This window comes from Coenobita brevimanus, chromosome 115, assembly GCF_032717465.1.
Source record: "Coenobita brevimanus isolate Jiangsu-jjx chromosome 115, ASM3271746v2, whole genome shotgun sequence".
Classification (NCBI taxonomy): domain Eukaryota; kingdom Metazoa; phylum Arthropoda; class Malacostraca; order Decapoda; family Coenobitidae; genus Coenobita; species Coenobita brevimanus.
Window position 1 is genome coordinate 20,707,309 of NC_137068.1, and position 16,285 is coordinate 20,723,593.

A 16,285-nucleotide genomic window follows, 5' to 3' on the forward strand; every position below is an offset into this window, starting at 1 on the left:
TTTTCTTCTTCTTCCTCTTCTTCTTCTCTTCAAAATATTGGTGCCACCACTGAAAGACGTCCGTTTATGGCACCCAGTAAAGAGAGAAAAAATCTTTTTATACTTTCATCATTTCCTCCCCAGTGCATCTTATTATGGATTTTTACACCCGGATGTTTCCAGTTACTGGCCCGGAACAAGGATTAAAAAAAAAAAAAAAAAAGCCGTGCCTTCATTTAGTTGGTCCAGCAGGATACGCTTCTTGTGCATTCCATTATTACTGTGGTAAAAATAGCGTGAGGAGGTTGAGCAGGTAAAAAAAAAAAAAAAAAAAAAAAAAAAAAAAAAAAAAAAATATAATTACGAAAACAAACCGACTTTGAAATTTGTGAAGAGCGCATCACAGGTTATGTACAAACATAAACATTGTGTATTTGCATTAACTTAAAAAAAAAAAGAAAGCATGAAAACGAAAATGAGGCAGAATAATATGCATGAAAGCTTATCTCATTTGGAATTTCTTAAGACTGCAGAACAGGTTATACAAATCTGGCAATACGTGTATGTCATTAATGCAGAGGAAAAAAGGTTTAGGCCAGATACAGCTGGCGTCAGACGAGCACATTTCACCCTATTCTGGTTCAGTGGACTATTTGCCTTGTTAAGTGTAAAACACACACACACACACACACACACACACACACACACACACACACACACACACACACACACACACAGACAAAGGGTTCCTGTAAAACCACTTTGTAAGACGGTCACGATTATTTTGTACTTTATCCCACCTTTTTATTTACCGATAAAAAGAGGCCAGGTGAGAGAAGGGGTACCTGGCCCTGCTGCTGTCCCTGTCTGTTCCTGGCTCTGTCTTCTCTGTAGTCGTCTGTCCTTGTTTCTGTTTGTCCCTGTCCTTGCCCCTCCCAGTTCCCGTCCCTGGCTGTTGATGATTCGGTACTTGTTTTTGTCTTTCCTTGCTTTTGTCCCTGACCCTTTTTTCCTTCTTCCTGTCAGTCCCTGTCTTTACTTGTTCCTTTTAATATTCCGGTCCCTGTCTTGGTCTTTGTCTGTCAGTGTTTGTCTGTCCCTGTCCCTGTCCCTGTCCTTGTCTGTTCCTGTGTATATTCTTGTCCATACATGTGCCTGTTCACTCTGGTCCTCTCCCTGTCTGCTTATATTCCTGTCCCCGCCCTTGTCAGTGTTTGTCTGTTCCTGTCCCTGTCCCTGTCCTTGTCTGTTCCTGTGTATATTCTTGTCCATACATGTGCCTGTTCACTCTGGTCCTCTCCCTGTCTGCTTATATTCCTGTCCCCGCCCTTGTCAGTGTTTTGGTTTCTCCCTGTCTCTATCTCTATCTGCGCCACTCTCTTTGTATATGTTCTTGTTTGTTATGCCAGTTTCTTTCACTGTCTGTCCCTGTCTCTATCCATGTTCCTGTCGTTGTAATTATTTTCTTTTCAGATGCACGCTTCTTCTGGTAATCCTCAGAAGAACCGGTTCAGCCTGTCACCCTAACATGTTATATGGCAAAGGAAGAAAACGGCTCAGACGCCCAGGTGACTACAAGGTGGGTAAGTACTGATGTTTATTTTTCACCTCTTTAGCTTGAAGGGTCTGTCCTAAGTTGTATGATCATTTGGTGTTAATCAAATAAGATATAAAGGGCTTTCCACGTGCTGAAGGGGTTAATGTATAATGTTTATCAGTGCTTTAGTTGGGTGGGTGTTTAATATATTGCAATGGTGTGAAGTTTGCCACACGTTCTCGGCCACATGACCTGACCTGGATACCTGCTGACACTGTATTGGCACAGGTGACAGGTTTTCTTGGCCGCAGCACTGGCTGCTATACATTTATTATTATTATTATTATTATTATTATTATTATTGTTATTGTTATTATTATTATTATTTTATTATTATTATTATTATTATTATGGCCAACGGCCATACCACGTTGAGTACACCGCTTCCCGTCCGATCAGCGAAGTTAAGCAACGTTGGGTCTGGTTAGTACTTGGATGGGTGACCGCCTGGGAACACCAGATGCTGTTGGCATCCCTACGTGTCAAGTGGGGTTGGTGGAGGATTAGTGCCCCTCCCTGTAAAACAGTTAACTCTAAGCCCTTGGCCACCCCGTCTGGGATACATGACGTCTGGCAATGAATGAATGATATTATTATTAATTATTATTATTATTATTATTGTTATTACCGGTATTATTATTATTAGTTATTTATTATTGTGATCTCCAGACTTTTCATTCAGTTTCGGGAGACATTTCGAACAGGAGTTAGGTGCAGCGTCAGTTAACTCGTTCACTACTACAGGTGCATCTTAGGGTTGACTAAACACGTATGTAATGGCTTGATTATGATGAAAACTACGTCATTGGATTTAAGGGGTTAATGGACACCCTGGGAGTACAAACTGACCAACAAAAGTATTAGAGAGAGAGAGAGAGAAAAATTTTTCCCCGATTTCATCATAAAATCACATATTTTTTGTGTACATTTTTTTGTGCATTATTTATGGAACAATAAATTTTACTATGTAGGTGATAAGCGTTACCTGTAGATGTCAGCATGAGAGAGAGAGAGAGAGAGAGAGAGAGAGAGAGAGAGAGAGAGAGAGAGAAAGAGAGAGAGAGAATAATGGACCTGACTTTGAGTTCTTGGAAGTGAGAAAGAGGAATGAAGAGAAGGAGAATGGATGGATGAGATGGTTTGGTGAGAAAATGGGACCCTTGGGAGAGAGAAAGGGGGAGGGAGGGGGAGTAATTGGACCAGTAATGGAAGGGTATAGTATATATGAATGAAGGATGAGGGATGGGGGAAAGATTTGAGGGTGGAGGGAGTTCGAGAGGAACCTACGGAAGATGATAGGTTAGGGCGGCTACCATCCACTCACTGGATGTAGTATTGGCTTTAGATGATTTTAGTGAGTGACAGGACAGTTGGTTTCTGGTTATTGCTGACCCTAAGCATTGGACGCCTGATTGCTTAGTGGGTTAGGACTCTAAAGACGGATGTGGCGTATATGGTATAAATCCACGGAATAGTTGGGTTTTACTGCGCACATGATGTCACTTAACGATAACAAACTGGTCACACATCATAAATGTCTGGACTGAGTAGCCTAGCCTTAGGTCCTTACGCTCTTTGTGGGGCAGTACAGGATAAACAAATTAAAAGTACTCGTAGAATAAAGGATGAATGAGTGGAAGGAAGGAAGGAAGGTGGGAAGAAAGTGAGAACTAGTACAGAGAGTTTGACAGGTATTAATGAACCAATTCACAGTCCCCCCACACTGATAACCCCTTCTCCCCATCTTCCTCTCTCTCCCTCATCCCTGTCCCCTTCACTAACCCATCCTACTCATTCTTCCTCCTCGTCCTTCTCCACCTCCCCCTCCCCCTGGTCTTCCTGTCTGCTTCTATTCACCCTTCCCCTTTCCTCTTCTATTCACCCTGTCCACCTTATTGTTTTCCCCGTTATCTTTCATCCTTCCCCTTCTCGCTTACCCTACCCGTCCCTCTTCCAATTCACCCGTTGCCTCACCCCTCCCTTCCCCTTCCCCCTTCTCCATCCTATTCTCCATGACAAGTTTATCTGTCGGGGAAACGCAGTTCTACTTAAGTCACGTCTACTACACACACACACACACACACACACACACACACGTCAATTAAGGGGGCTCTGAGGCTCATGAGCAATAAAGTGAACAATTAAAGCTACATAAATTAAGAAGGTAAGCTGACGGTCAGCTTCTTTACATGTTATCTTGTTTTTTCTTGAAGGGAGCAATTTGCAGGCCCCTAGCCTTTGGGTCCTTCTTCCTTGCATAAAAAAAGATAATAAGAAAACCGTATACCGGTATTTTAAAAGTGTTGTTTGCCAGCATGTAAACACGGGAGGGCCGAGGCCAGGATGCTGTAGTTCAGATCATTTTTGTCCTGGGAGACCATTCTGCGGCCATGACAGTGTTTTTATTTAGTAACTGTAGATATTTTCTCTTAGGTGAGATATAGGATTAACATGATGATGATGATGAGGAGGAGGAGGAGGAGGAGGGGGAGGGGGAGGGGAAGTTTTTGGCGCTGCTGCTGCTGATGATGATGATGGTGATGATGATGATGATGATAGTGGTGATGATGATAATGAAGATGATAGCGAAGATGATGATACTGATGGATGTCATTCTTAATGGTGATAAGTTCCTTTTCTGGATTACACGAGCTGTTTGGACCTTAAATCTGCTGACGACTGAAAGCTGTAGAGCAGCTGAGAGAGAGAGAGAGAGAGAGAGAGAGAGAATATGTAATGGAAGTAACATACGAAACTAGTAATGTTGACTAATGAAACAGTGCATATTACCACACCCTAACTTTTGTTTATTTTCATATAAATAATCATACTTGCTGTATTTACCACAAGTATTGTACATTGTGACATTTTGCAGGAAACTATTGCATACCTAAAATTTAGTTTTATTTGCAAGCCAAGGATAATTTTGATTCATAGGTTAGATAGTTTTGTTAGCAGATCTTTCAAAATTAAAACTTTTATGACAAAACAATAGCATTGGTTGTCCAACATGATGCGTTAATTTTGGGTAAAAATGTGTACAAAGTAAGGTAATATAGCATTGTAGGTAAATTGTCCAGTATACTGCAGGTAAGGTTTAATAGGGCAGGTGAGATGAGCTAATGTGTAGGAATGCCTAGTAAAGTGTATTAGGACAGCAAACACCAAACCATTGCATAGACACAAGTCAGTTCTTATGGTAGGCCAAGATTATTTTGAATCATAGGTTTGGTGGGTTAGTTTTGTTGCACTGACCCATTCATTATATCAGTCTGGAATGTTGACATTGCAATACTTGTTAGCTTGGATGATATAGTTTGGCATATAACGTTATAGTTTGGAACCTAAAGTAGACAAGCTATTAATGTGGGAGAATCAGTGTTTTTATATTGTTCTTTCATGTGTTTGTGCAATTTAATTCAGGTAAAGTTCGGAATAATGGATTACAAAATTTGCGAGAATGCATAGCCTTGTACTGTAAATATTAACAGGTGTCAGCAAACTCTTGCATTGATAACTATTACACTGCTTTAGACTTCCTGCCAAAACAAATCTCAGTTACGTCAGGCAGGTGATAGGTTAGATTTGCATTGGCTGAAGGAACAAGGAACCTGGTAAGATTCTACGTTTTCTTTGCCTTGTCTTCCATACAAACTAATAACCATGTCACAGCCTCGTACACGTAATGACTGACGCCACAAGGTAGTAGTAGTAGTAATAATAATAATAATAATAATAATAATAATAAACTGAAATATCGTAGTGTAATACCCGCTTAGTGAAAGATCTTCGTAAACTTTTGTTATATTTTTGGGTCTTAAGACAAATTTTACATATTATTTGCATCGCGGCATTCCTCAGTATTCCTGTTCAGATACCGTAAGAGTCTGTAGATATAATGAATACAATGTATAGGTAATCACTGATGCCGTGGGTGATCAAGCAGTATGCTAGAGCTTTATCTGTTTCTACCTTGGCAGCCTTCCTGTTTGGTTCATGGTAGCGCCTAACGATTGTGTTCAGCTCAGGAAAGCCCCAGGTAGTGGCAGGGTGAATGAGGGTTATCGCTGACCCCCGCAGGTCCAAAACTCTCGCCTATGTCCGCTAAAATCGTTCTGAGGCAGCATGAATATATTACGTTTTTGGACAACGTATTAATGTTTGTCTGCAACACTGCCTTAGCAGCTGTTGAGAATCTGCTTATTTCTGGCATTAGGCTACAAAAGGGTTCATATTCACCATTTGACAGTTTACCTGGATAACTTTATCATTGCGTGGTTGACATCACTGATGGTAACAGTTGGTCGTTAACTTAAATTTTAAAAACATACGTACTTACATGCATACATACATGCGTAATGTACATAAATGCATTCATAACTACGTAAGTATACACATGCATTCATACATGCAAGGAAGCAAACATCTGTCCATCCATCCATCCGTCCATACAAACATACATACATACATGCATACATACTGTACATTCGTGCATATTAAATGGGTAAATAGATAAATGTCCCAGCAGATAGAGTGATGGGTTAGACAGATTGATTGGTTAACTGGTAATAAACGATATGATCAGCAAGTGGATAAATAAACAGAACATTATTAATCCTACACACCTCTTCTCCGTTCTCCTCACTTCGCCACTTCACCCTCCTCACCTCTTCTCCACTCTCCCCCACCTCTTCTCCACTCTCCCCACCTCACCTTTCCACTCATGTCTCCTGCTTTCTCTTTCATCATTATGTCCAGTCCATGTTTTACGTTGCCTCGCTTTCTGTTCATCACCTTCTCCATCACTCTTCCTCTAATATTTGTTCACCGTTATGGTCCTCCTTTCTCTCGCTCACTTGCTTTTCCTTTCGCTCACTTTGTCACATGCTTTTTACATCCTTCTGTTCTTTCCTTTCACCTTCCCTCTTCTGTTTTGTTCTGTGTGTTCCCGTCTAAACTCGTCTTTATTTTTCCTCTTCTCTCCACTCCATTCTCTCCTTGTCTCATTTTTCCTCTTTGTTTCCTTTTCATCACCTTCTCCCTCACTCCCTTTCTGTTGTATGTCCTACATACACTATCCTCTTGGACTATTTTCTCACATTCTTCCAATCACTCACTTAATTTCTCTCTCTCATTTACCTATTTTCTTTCCATGTTCTCCCATTCACTTCCTTTATTTGCCATTCCCTTTATTTTCCCGTCCATTCCCATCCCCCTTTCAGTTACCTCTTTTCTTCTCTTTTCTTCCCTTCCCTTTTCTTCCCTTCTCTTTTCTTCCCTTCTCATTTCTTCTTTTCCCTTTTCTTCTCCTCTCTTCTCTTGTTCTTTTCTCCTCTCTGGTCTCTTTTCTATTCCTTTCTCATTTCTTGTTCTTTTTTTCCTTTCTGGTCTCTCTTTCCTTCACTTCTCTTGGCTTGTTCTTTTTTCATCTCTGGTCCCTTTTTTCTTCTTCATTTCTCCATTCGGGTCTCTTCTCTTCCCTTTTCCTCTGTTCTCCTCTTCCTTCTCCTCTCCTCCCTTCTCTTTTCTTCTCCTCTCCTCCCTTCTCTTTCCTTCTCTCCTCTTGCTCTTTTCTCTCCTCCTGTCTCATTTCTCTTTCCTTCTCTTCTCTTGTACCCTCTTCTCATCTCGTTTCTTCTCTTTTCTTCTTATTTCTTCTCACATCCTTTGTCATTTCATTTCTCTCTCTCTCTCTCTCTCTCTCTCTCTCTCTCTCTCTCTCTCTCTCATCTAGTATACTATAGCACCAGCCGTGTGTGTGTTTGTGTGTGTATTTTGGGCAGCCGAAACTACACATTCAAATCGCACCAAAATTGGCACAAAAATCGCAAAAAATTAGCCTTTGTGAGAAAACTTTGTCCCATCACGATTGAAATACTTTTACTATATTTAATGAGCGATCACATTTTGACCAAAAAAAGCCTCTCCCGGTGCCCGGCATAGGATCTCCGTAGATTTTTTTGCCCATAGCTATAACTATAATATAGCAGCGCGAGAGCTCTCCGCAGGAGCAAGTGCGAGGAGCCCGAAGGGCCCACGATCACTTGTCTTCCCTAATGACAAGGGTCTCATCAAAGTAAATAGCATATTCTGCATTATTGTATTACCACCATCCAACATATTCTATCCTTGTAACATTTCCTTCAAGATGGGAGGAGGCATGGTAGGCTGGGACGAAGCTATTGAGAGAGAGGGGGGGGGGAGGAGGCAAAAAATAAAACCGCAGATGGTTAGAGTTGTAAAGTAAGAGCACTGAAGAAGGAGGGAAAGAAGAAAAAATAAATATAGGGATGGAGAAGTTACAAACAGAAAAACTCATTTGTATTTGAACAATAGTAAGCGAGGGAGAAAGTGTGAACTGCTGGAGTCAGTGAGGAACGTAGTGAGAGGGGGAGAGAGTGAGCGATGAGGGAGCGAGAAAGTAAACAAATTTGGAACTGAGAAAATAAGCAACTGAGGGGGAAAAGTGAGAAGGTAGGCCGGTGAGACAGTGAGTGAGGAAATAAGCGGGTGAGAGAAGGCAATATGAGCAAGTGACGGAGGGAGAATGCCAGCGAGTGCGAAAGTGAGCAAGCATGGTTACTTAAGCATGTTTGTTCATTTATAAGACATTCCTTTCCAATGTACCGTGAAAGCCTGGAGAGAGAGAGAGAGAGAGAGAGATGGGGACAGTATGATGACAGGTAAGAGCAGCCAAGTGATGGAAACAGTTTTTAGATAGTTTAGAGACAGTCGAGGCACCTTGCAGATAGAGGCAGTGTACTGTAGAGTTGGATACAGTTTACAAACACTATAGAGACAGTTGAGACAGTACAGTATAAACTGTTCAGAGGCGATATGATGGCTTGCATCTCGAGTGTCGGTGTAATTAAAACAGTTCTAATAATTCCTGGCAGTTTCTTTATCGATACAAAAAAATAAAAGTACAGTTATGAGCAAAAGTCTGCCTAATATTTCACATCGTATGCTTATATTCTTATGCTTGCTAGTATTCCTGAAGTGAGAGAGGACTGGTAGGTGTCACGGGGTTTTTAAAATATATCAATGTTTTTAAAATAAAAGCTTAAATATTATTTAATTGATAATATTCAATAGTATGAAAGAGCAGGGACAATGATTGTCTTGCTAAATCGAGCAACGATTCTCTAAGAACGAGAAATTATAAACTTTCTCAACAGTACACAGCAGAGACTAATTACTCACAATTGCTGAATTACTGTACTGTTAGCCACTGGAGAAAGTTACTTCACCCCTGACAATAAATAACTAATACTACTACTAATAATAATCAGGTCCTTGCTGATGCTTAACTCCTATGGCACAACGGATTTTAAGTTAATACAACAAGACTGGTCTAAGTACCAGTTATGAATAGTAAAACGTCTATGGAAGCTAGGAGCTATGTGGGAAATAAGCTTAATTATGGAGAAATGAAACAAGAGTTTACATTAAGCTCAAGAAAAAGAACTGTTAAATTTATTGATTACAAAAATAAATTTAACCTTACATTTCAAATCAAATCAATGAGACGCACTCACTCACTCACACAAAAGCTAAATACTTACGCCTAGGAAAAAACACCTTAACTAAGCTCTTAAGACTATGATTACAAAAAGGAAATACCGGTCGATGAATGCTGTGTATCACCCGGGGGGTGGGAGTACTGGCCAACTGTACTAGTGGAGCTTGGGTGCTAGCTGACCTTTCACACTTCTTGAGCACAGGACCTTTCTCCGTCACAACAAACACGCGACTGCATAAGTCGTGGGAACAAAAAGGGAGCAGTAGGCCGCATTATTCTAACGGTCGAGTGAGCAGGGGCGAACAATAAAGAAACAATTGTATCGCTAAGTACAGCACTTAGTGACGTGCATTTAATTGGTCACTTTTGAAAACAGTGACGAATGTTTTGAAAGCTATACCCCGAAATGGAGAGAGAAACGGTTAACTGAGCGATACACAGTGAGTTTTCCACTAATAGTTCGTGGCTTCTCACAAAAGGGAAATGTCGCGAACTTGATTCGTGACATTACGCCCCTACAAAATTAAATTTTTTCCTTATGGGAAAAAATTTGTGGAATATATATATATAGGTACACATCCTAAGTCATTCACACAAGATTCACACTGTGGTGTGTGTGCTATCCTGCTACAGGAGAAAGTCGCAGTCGCCAGTGAGCGAAAAAACCTCGTATTTACGTTAATAGAAGCAAGCTTGAGGGAAAAACTCCGTGACGACGGTGAAAATCCTGTACTCAGGTCAAACTGAGCGAAAAGTCGCTACATTTACACTGACAACTAATTGTTGTGTAGTGTGATGTATGTAATACACGGTGTAGGTGTGACAGTTGCAGTGTGACTGTACCTATGTGTAAAATGACACAATAATAATATGACTACGACGAAGGCAGAGGAGAAGAGGCGGCAGCATGCGGCAGACGATCAGCTGGCCTGCACAGCAAAACTGCTACACCCATTGCTGAACCTGCAAAACCAATTGAGGTGGAGCATCAAAAGTGTCAATGAGACAAAATTTTATTATGTTACAATTACTCTCTCTGCCTAGCAATCAGTACATGCTACGAAAAATACGCTCTGGCTGAAAAATACAAGTGACAGCCTAAGCTTCGTACATTCGAGGTCGCCATTAATTATAGTACACGATTATGGTCGGCAAGTTGAGAATCCTTGTGCAAACTCGGGTCTTCCATAGCCTCGAACTGCACACGGGTCCTCAACCTGTGCCTTAACCTACAGTACTTATATTAGTATCGGGGAGCTGAGAATCCTTATGCAAACTTGGGTCTTCCATAGCCTCGAGTCGCCTCTCAACTTCCCCCTTAACTTATGGTACATAATATGTATGTACAGGCCCTGGACATAATGTGTCCTGTGGGGCCAATGGGCGAGACGTCAGGTCTGCACCCACTTCACCACTACCCTGTCTCTCAACTGTCTCAGAGATTACGGGTGTGGTTACAAATGGCACAGGAAGGGCATGTCCCTGATTAGTGGTGATACTTTGGCACACACTGCAGGAACGGACAAAACTATCTATGTCCCGTCCCATCCCTGGCCAGAAAAAGTCAGCTCGGATACGGCCCTGGGTCTTCCTTTTGCCCATGTGACCTCCTGAGGCTGAACAATGACCCCATTGAAACACTGCTAGGCGGTACTTGGCGGGAACGACAAACTGCAGTCGAACCTCGCCCTCGGGTGTTCGTGACTCACGGTAGAGCCGTCCTTGTCTTGCGAAGGAACTTGGCTCAACCTCCCCGTGAATACTTAATCACTCGACCCTTTTGTTTGTTCCGCACAGCAGCAAGTGTCGGGTCAGAATGTTGTTCTTGTACAACAAGTTGACTACACATCAGATCTTGCGGCGATTCAATGATCACTGGGGTGACACAGTCTGGAGCCTCAGCCATGGCTCGTGTTACTGCAGCAGCCGAAGTCTGAGTAGCGTCATCGGAGCAACTATCCTTGACTCCATTGAATGTTGCCGATGATGAGTTCAAATAAAGGTTCTGGCATGACAACTGCAAGTGTCGTACCAGTATAAAATGGAGATGCCACCTGGATACATGCCTCAGGGAACAATCTCACTGATCCATCAATAAGGCTTGCATGGATCTGTCGACCTGTATACTGCTCAGGCCGAACTACTGTAGACTCTGCTTGACTGAGCAACTTGAGGAACCATTGTCTCTCAGGACCTTCACAGGAATGCCTCCCACAAACCCTGGCTGAACAAGGAAGGTACTGTCACCTGTGGGAGGGCCTGTGGAGGAAGCAGCTAGCCACTTATGAGGCTGCTGAATTGATGCGGCAAACATTGTGCCTTGTGAATTATATTGGGAAGATGGAACATTGGCCATCTGTGGAGGGGGGTTCACTGTCACTGTGGGACTAGTGAACTGTGGGGGAGTACCCATACTGGTAGGGACGTGACCACCGTGCTGCTGCTGAGGAATGAAGGCTGCGTTCACTTCCTGCCTCTTTTGAGCTGGTGGTGAAAAAGTTTGTCCCGACGGTCGGTTGCGTGGCTGATACTGCTGCTGGTTAGGGTACTTGTTGTACCTCTTCCACTCAGGTTTCTGAGTGTTTTGCCCCTGGTCCTTCCACTGCGGTTTTGGACCTTGGCCATTACTCTGAGAACGGCCTTGGTGCTGGGGTTCAGTCTGAGACGACTTCCCAGACTTGGCAGTATCTTTTCTGCTGTTCCAGGTGTTTTGCTTACGAGTTTGATACCCGTATGCAGTAAAGAATGCGTCAGCCTTTTCTGCCATTTGGCTGGCATCTTTCACCTGGCAGATCTTAAGCTGTGCTATGAGCTCAGCAGGCCACGACCTCTCTAGCTGTGTACGCAGCATAAGGTCAATTATCCCCTCACGCGTGGAAGGAGTTTCATCTTTCTCCATCCACTCATTTAAGTAAGCTGTGAGACGATCAAGGAACTGAACAGCTGTCTCCTTGTCTTGGAGACGAGCTCGCATGAACTGAACTTTGGCGTCGTCTACTGTGAGACCATACACCTTAATGAGTGCAGCTTTCATCATCTCATATGTGAGATTGTCTCCACGAATTCTGTGGAGAATATCGAGGGCAGGGCCCTCAAATAGGCTAAGAAACTGAAGCCGCTTAGCTGCCTCATCCAGTTGATACATGTCTGCCATGTCCTCAAAACGAGCTATGTACGGCTCGATTCGCTCGCTTTCCTTGTATGAAGGAAGCTTGATGCGTGGGGTCGCCAGGACATGTGCAGGGAGAACGCTCGTGGAGCTTTGACCAACTGCACCAGATGTATCTGAAGCCAAGGAATCTCGCTTGAGCTTCAGCATTTCATATTCGTGTTTTTCTCGTGCCTCACGTTCGGCACGTTCATATTCACGTTGTTCCCGCTCGTATTCGCGCACTTTCTCACGCTGCTCTTGTTCATATGCACGCTGTTCTCGCTCATATTCGCGCTGAATCTTACGCTCTTCACGGGCATCATTCTCGCGCTGCTGCTCCTGATTATGCCGTGAGAGTATATACTCTTTAATTTCAGTTGGGTCCGAAAGACCCATTTCTTTGGCTTCCTGTAAAAATACAGTAGTAGCCATGGCGCTAATTTATTAAGCAAACCGAAATTGAGTACTGACTGCTTAGCGACGAATACTAATAAACACAAGTAAAGAATACAGACACAAGCTAGTGGTGACCAGTCTTATCTAGTTAACTGGCAAAGATTAAAGCAAAAATGCAAATAACTGAGAACTCAATAATTAACACAATGGGTACAGCGACTACCCAGGAGCGAATAAAATCGTCTGGCGTTACCAAGAATAAACTAGAGTTAAGTACTCTATTGATTAAAAAAGCAAAAATTCACTTGCTAAATTAACGGTAACCACCAGTAAACTTGTGCCTATAAACTTTAATGATAAATTCCTAAATATGAACGAGTGAGCACTATCTCGTGAATAGCTTTAGGGCTAGGAGTTAATATCCTGGAATGAGGTCGCCAATTGTCACGGGGTTTTTAAAATATATCAATGTTTTTAAAATAAAAGCTTAAATATTATTTAATTGATAATAATATTCAATAATATTAAAGAGCAGGGACAATGATTGTCTTGCTAAATCGAGCAACGATTCTCTAAGAACGAGAAATTATAAACTTTCTCAACAGTACACAGCAGAGACTAATTACTCACAATTGCTGAATTACTGTACTGTTAGCCTCTGGAGAAAGTTACTTCACCCCTGACAATAAATAACTACTACTACTACTAATAATAATCAGGTCCTTGCTGATGCTTAACTCCTATGGCACAACGGATTTTAAGTTAATACAACAAGACTGGTCTAAGTACCAGTTATGAATAGTAAAACGTCTATGGAAGCTAGGAGCTATGTGGGAAATAAGCTTAATTATGGAGAAATGAAACAAGAGTTTACTTTACATTAAGCTCAAGCAAAAGAACTGTTAAATTTATTGATTACAAAAATAAATTTAACGTTACATTTCAGATCAAATCAATGAGACGCACTCACTCACACAAAAGCTAAATACTTACGCCTAGGAAAAAACACCTTAACTAAGCTCTTAAGACTACGATTACAAAAAGGAAATACCGGTCGATGAATGCTGTGTATCACCCGGGGGGTGGGAGTACTGGCCAACTGTACTAGTGGAGCTTGGGTGCTAGCTGACCTCTCACACTTCTTGAGCACAGGACCTTTCTCCGTCACAACAAACACGTGACTGCGTAAGTCGTGGGAACAAAAGGGGAGCAGTAGGCCGCATTATTCTAACGGTCGAGTGAGCAGGGGCGAACAATAAAGAAACAATTGTATCGCTAAGTACAGCACTTAGTGACGTGCATTTAATCGGTCACTTTTGAAAACAGTGACGAATGTTTTGAAAAGTATACCCCGAAATGGAGAGAGAAACGGTTAACTGAGCGATACACAGTGAATTTTCCACTAATAGTTCGTGGCTTCTCACAAAAGGGAAATGTCGCGAACTTGATTCGTGACAGTAGGTTCACTGCCTATAGATTATTTTCAGTATGATGTATCAAGGAATGAAGTGATGGACTAACGCAAATTGTGAAGGAAACATAGTGGAAGTGTAGGCGAAATTTTTTCCTTGATTGTACAGTATTGATTTAACTTTACGGATCTGGCAATCCACGTTTCATTGTCTGCATCTTGACTCTCACTCCAGTGATGTATTATTTCACACTATGCCTGCTACAAACACACTATTTTACTAGTGTAAGTCAGAACGTTATTAGTAGAGAAGAGGGGTTAGTGAAGCTGTATCCGGCTTATCCAGTGGTCCAATAAAAAAAGTCTTCCTAAGCCATATACAGTCCATGAGTGCAGCAAGTCACCAAATTGAGGGGAGTAAACTGCGTTCAAGTTATTTTCTTACTGAGTTACGAATATGATGATAAGGCAAGGATGCACACACACACACACACACACACACACACACACACACACACACACACACACACACACGTAAATATACGAGGCTGTTACGTGAGGCTTACATGCACACACGCACAGAGATAAGAGTTCACATGAAATACCACACACACACACACACACACACACAAATATGCGAGGCTGTTACGTGAGGCTTACATGCACACACACACACAAATATGCGAGGCTGTTACGTGAGGCTTACATGCACACACGCACAGAAATAAGAGTTCACATGAAATACCACACACACACACACACACACACACACACACACACACACACACACACAAATTGTCAAAAATCGCATTTGAAGTCACAGATATCGCCATACATCAGTAATAGGGCTAAAGGTGGGTAAACAGACGGGTAGGTAGGTAGACAGACAAAGGCAAACATATATAAAGGCAGGCATACAGATGAACTGATATAGATACACAGATGTAACATAAAGAGGAGATACACAGAAGATCGACAAGCAGCAGGATATTCTCTAAGCCTGGACCGGACATCAGACTTTTCCCTGTAATTCCCCATTTATGTTATTAACTTTTGCCAATTTCTTCCCAACTCCCATAGTGGGTAATTCCCTCCTCCCCTTAGGGGTTATTTTAACTAACTCTACATTCTAGAGTTACCTGCCTCCACATAGCGGTACTTGGTAACGTGTTACGGTAAGAAATCTAGTGGTATTAGGGAGGCGAACATTTTACAGATTTTTACATTTATGCAGCAACATTATTTGAAGACCAAAACTTTTACCATATTCTTAACATCAGCAAATGAAGAGCCAAAAACAGTTATATCATTATGCATTATCAAGTCAACAACCAACAACACATCACAATGGCTACTTTTTGGTTTTATCTGTTTACCCCCCTTCGAAGAAAACCAAATCCTCGCCCCCCCCAAGGGAGAAGCTCCTCCTAATATGAGGACCCTACTTTAGACAATAATAGAAAAAAAAGGATGAAGCGAGTTTTCTATACAGCAACTTACTCGAGAGAGAGAGAGAGAGAGAGAGAGAGAGAGAGAGAGTGAGAGAGAGAGAGAGAATCACAAACTAGTCTAATCTTTATAACAGTGGACCTTCATCTGAGCTCTGTTCTCCACCACACTGGCCGTCTAAAAATCTATCTAGAGTATAATTATATATTTCGCTCTACCTATGTATGTATCTACCGGCCTGTCCATTCTCTCCCACTCAAAATCACTTACATTCCGCCATATGGCCGAGTTGTTGCTATGATTCATTAATTCAGAATTCTCTCATTTTGTATGTATGTATGTAATTACCTCTATATCCATCTTTCACCACATTGTGTGTGTGTGTGTGTGTGTGTTTGTGTGTCACAAAGACCAAAGTGATGTCCTTTGCAATGTTGTGGTCAGTTTCTTTGCCGTGGCAGGTGGCGGTGAAGCAACTACTACACCGACAAGACAAACGGTTTCCCAGACACAGTGAGGAAAGGCTCTTGTGTCAGTTTATCCATATGGGTATGTGTTTTGTTTGGAAATGTCGCAAGCTGTGTGGGGAGTGAATAAAACATCTGTGTATGTGTTTGTGTCCTGAAATGTCGCGAGCTGTGAAAGTTGCGGCTTGGTAATGATGACTGAGTTAGCATGTCATTAGGGTGGAACAGTGGCTTAAAGGGAGGTCATTAACGGTGATTGTGGTTCCTGCCTCTAACTCCCGTAACTCTCAGATCAAAAGTGAGCTAATTGTAT

The 16,285-nt window shown here is 42.0% G+C and overlaps 1 non-coding gene across 1 annotated transcript; it reads left to right on the plus strand.

The window, feature by feature from the left end:
* Positions 1-1,929: 1,929 nt before the first annotated feature.
* On the plus strand, positions 1,930-2,048 carry LOC145418651 (5S ribosomal RNA). The gene has a single exon (XR_013900718.1). It is a non-coding gene; the product is annotated as a 5S ribosomal RNA (ribosomal RNA).
* The last annotated feature ends 14,237 nt before the right edge of the window (positions 2,049-16,285 follow it).